Source organism: Moschus berezovskii, chromosome 9 (assembly GCF_049115385.1).
Source record: "Moschus berezovskii isolate FMDL1 chromosome 9, NW_MosBer_1.0, whole genome shotgun sequence".
NCBI lineage: Eukaryota > Metazoa > Chordata > Mammalia > Artiodactyla > Moschidae > Moschus > Moschus berezovskii.
This window is the reverse complement of record NC_142468.1, coordinates 56,224,044-56,228,296: the sequence shown is the minus strand read 5'-3', so window position 1 is coordinate 56,228,296 and position 4,253 is coordinate 56,224,044. Positions and strand designations below refer to the sequence as shown.

The 4,253-nt window shown below is 45.3% G+C and overlaps 1 non-coding gene across 1 annotated transcript; it reads left to right on the top strand.

Annotated features, from left to right (window-relative positions):
• The first annotated feature begins 1,908 nt into the window (after nucleotides 1-1,908).
• On the top strand, nucleotides 1,909-2,013 carry LOC129563683 (U6 spliceosomal RNA). The gene has a single exon (XR_008687420.1). It is a non-coding gene; the product is annotated as a U6 spliceosomal RNA (small nuclear RNA).
• The last annotated feature ends 2,240 nt before the right edge of the window (nucleotides 2,014-4,253 follow it).

The following is a 4,253-nucleotide window of genomic DNA, read 5'->3' as shown; positions in this document are numbered from 1 at the left end:
TGGGAAGGGAAGGGAGGGAAGTGACCCCCATCTCGTAAGACTATAGCTGCCAGAGCTGGAAAGGACCTCAGAGATGATCACTCAATTTCTGCCCCTTACCTCCATTTGGAGAGACCAAGCACCCACATGGTTAAGTGTCCTGGTGACTCACCAAGGTCACAGAGCTGACAAATGGCTCTTATTGACATTTCCAATAATGTGTTTTTTAGAAGTAAATAGATACTGTTATTTAAAATGACATGTTTGGATCACCTATGAGTTACCAGTCACTTCTACTGGTTACCTGTGGTCCTGTTGATGAAATTCTGGCTCTCCAGTCTCACATGCAGTCAGAAGGAAGGATGCATTTTTCCCTTTCACCAATACCTGGGGCTGTTTCTAGGTACAAGCTTCTGACAGCTTGAGATGGGGTTGATTTTTTATGAGCTGTCAGAGAAGATAAAGCCTAGTTTAGTAACTGAAACCCACAGTGCACCCACATCAAATAACAAGGCCTGCCTTGGGCTGGCAGCAAGCTGGATAGGGTCTGCTTGCCTCTTCCTCCATCTGTCCCCAGCAGATCTCATGTGGCATCGCCAGCAAGCTGGCTGAGCCTGCCCTCGTCAGCTTGGGGTTGAGGAGGGTGAGTGTGGGGATAGAGAATTAGGGCAGAGGCTCTGCTTGAATCCAAGGCCTCCCACCATTCTTCTTTCTTCAAAATCAAGTGAATGGCTTGTGCTATTAATATGGGAGTGAGTGAAAGTCGCTCAGTCGTGTCCGACTCTTTGCAACCCCATGGACTATACAGTCCATAGAATTCTCCAGGCCAGAATACTGGAGTGGGTAGCCTTTCCTTTCTCCAGGGGATCTTCCCAACCCAGATCTCCTGCACTGCAGGTGGATTCTTTACTAGATGAGCCACAAGGGAAGCCCAACAATACTGGAGCGGGTAGCCTATCTCTTCTCCAGCAGATCTTCCCAACCTAGGAATTGAACTAGGCTCTCCTGCACTGCAGGCGGATTATTTACAAACTGAGCTATCAGGGAAGCCCAAGTTGCTCAGTCATGTCCGATTCTTTGCGACCCCATGGACTGTGTCCATGGAATTCTCCAGGCCAGAATACTGGAGAGGGTAGCTTTTCCCTTCTCCAGGGGATCTTCCCAGCCCAGGGATTGAACCCAGCTCTCCTGCATTGCAGGTGGATTCTTTAGCAGCTGAGCAACAAAGGATGATCCTGATTGTTAGGGAAATGGAGCGTCCTCTACTTTCCCACACCTCTCTGAATCAGGAGGCCAATTTAGAGCTGACTTACAGTCCGGTGGCTCAGACAGTAAGGAGTCTGTCTGCAATGCAAGAGACCCAGGTTTGATCCCTGGGTTCGGGAAAATCCCATGGAGAAGGGCATCTTCTCCAACCCACTCCAGTGTTCTTGCCTAGAGAATTCCATTGGTAGAGGAGCCTGTTAGGATATGGTCCATGGGGTCACAAAAAGTCAGACACAACTGAGCGACTAACACAGGAACAGGTAAAGGATAAGAAGGGCTTCCCTGGTGGCTCAGTGGTAAAGAACCCATCTGCAAATGCAGGAGGTGAAGATTCGATCCCCTGGGTTGGGAAGATCCTTTGGAGAAGGAAATGGCAACACACTCCAGTATTCTGGCCTGGGAAATCCCATGGACAGAGGAGCCTAGCGGGCTACAGTCCATGGGGTCACAGTCAGACATGACTTAGGAACTGAGCACGCACACACATAGGATAAGAACACCTCACAATTCCTGAGTTCCAAGAAGCCCTAAGACCCAGAAAGTTTCTTCTGGAACATCAAAAATTTCTAAGGCAATGGTGAGGCAGAGCCTAACTCCCCAGGGAGGTAACCCAGACACTGTTATGAAAGTTATTTACTAATAAAAAACAAAAAATGCAGGCAGGTGCTCACTTTGGCAGCACATATAGTAAGACTGGAATGATACAGAGATGACTAGCCTGATCCCTGCATGGATGACGTGCAAATTCCTGAAGCGTTTCATTTTTTTTTTAAGCAGCCAGCCTGCAGGCTGTAGTTTTCTGGTTCGTTGTTTTTTTTTAAGCGCATTAAAATATTATTTAACTTGCTGAGTTTTTGGTGCCCTCTTAAATTACACCCAATGCAAGTCTCAACTTTGAGATACCTACTGCTTTCTGTCCAGCATCTCCTCCTCCTTGGTAGCAGGACACCCAGTTTCTTTGGAAAATTACCCCTCTGTCTCTGTTCTTACTTGTGTGGTTTGGGTGGGATTGACTCCACCCCTAATCCAGGAATGGGCTGTGATTGGCTTAAACCAGCCAATATATCTCTTTCCCATAGGCTGGTTGGTTCAAAGGGAGGGCAATTAAGCTTGTCCAGGGACTTTCCTGGTGGTCCAGTTGTTAAGTTTGATCCCTGATTGGGGAACTAAGATGCTGTATGCCACAGGGCCAAAAATATATACATTTTTAAAATGCAAATTAAAAAAGGTTTGCCTAAGAGGAACGCTGGGCTGGAAGAAGCACATGCTGGAATCAAGATTGCTGGGAGAAATATCAATAACCTCAGATATGCAGATGACACCACCCTTATGGCAGAAAGTGAAGAGGAACTCAAAAGCCTCTTGATGAAAGTGAAAGAGGAGAGTGAAAAAGTTGGCTTGAAGCTCAACATTCAGAAAATGAAGATCATGGCATCTGGTCCCATCACTTCATGGGAAATAGATGGGGAAACAGTGGAAACAGTGGCTGACTTTATTTTTCTGGGCTCCAAAATCACTGCGGATGCTGATTGCAGCCATGAAATTAAAAGACGCTTACTCCTTGGAAGGAAATTTATGACCAATCTAGATAGCATATTAAAAAGCAGAGACATTATTTTCCCAACAAAGGTCCGTCTAGTCAAGGCTATGGTTTTTCCCGTGGTCATGTATGGATGTGAGAGTTGGACTGTGAAGAAAGCTGATCGCCGAAGAATTGATGCTTTTGAACTATGGTATTGGAGAAGACTCTTGAGAGTCCCTTATACTGCAAGGAGATCCAACCAGTCCATTCTGGAGGAGATCAATCCTGGGTGTTCATTGGAAGGACTGATGCTAAAGCTGAAACTGCAATACTTTGGCCACCTCATGCGATGAGTTGACTCACTGGAAAAGACTCTGATGCTGGGAGGGATTGGGGGCGGGAGGAGAAGGGGACGACAGAGAATGAGATGGCTGGATGGCATCACCAACTCGATAGAGGTGGGTTTGAGTGAACTCCGGGAGTTGGTGATGGACAGGGAGACCTGGCGTGCTGTGATTCATGGGGTTGCAAAGAGTCGGACATGACTGAGCGACTGGACTGAACTGAACTGAAGAGGAGTGACCTTGAGAATTAACCTGGGAATGCAGAGCCACAGATACCTTCTCCTCCTTAGGTTTGTGGTGAAAGGATTTCTGGTCAGAGATTGCTGGGAAAGGAACTTCCCTGGTGGCTCAGATGGTAAAGAATCTACGTGTAATGCGGGAGACCTGAGTTTGATCCCTGGGTTGGGAAGATACCCTGGAGAAGGAAATGGCTACCCACTCCAGTAGGAGCCTGATGGACTACAGTTCATGGGGTCACAAAGAGTCAGACACAACTGAGCAATTAACAGTGAAAGTAAGCTGGAAGCTCTGGGCCACTTTCTGGGTCCTTCTAAAAGGATGAATCCAGGGATAAAAGGAGGTTCTGTGAGGTCTGTTGCTTCTACAGTTTTGGTGATCTCTTTAAGAAAATGAAGAGTAATTACAAATACATAAGTACCTATGTGAATATTTACTTTGATAGAGAAAAGAAGACAAAGTACAAGCTAGAGAGACTTGACAAATACCACAGACATAACAAAATCCTGATAAACAGCATGAAACTCTTATGAGTGAAACTTTGACACACCTCAAAAGTACTTTCCCCAAGTTTTAGGCTGTATACAATTTGATCACCTCTTTATATTACATTAATTTAATAATATCAATTTTATAGAGAGGAAAAATAGGTCTTTCCCTTTAGTATGAATTATTTAAATATTTTACTATTGATGGCTTGGAGAAGTTTGTTTCAGCGTTGTAATTCATTAATGGTAGTGTCGTAGAATGTTTTGAGGGTTGCTGTCAAATATGGAAAGCTTAAGCTTCACTAGCTTCGTGGTAGAACTACCTCTTTTCTTAAATGTTATTTATTTATTTTGCTGCTCCGGGTCTTAGTTGCAGCACTCAGGATCTTTGCTGCAACATGCAAACTCTCAGTGCAG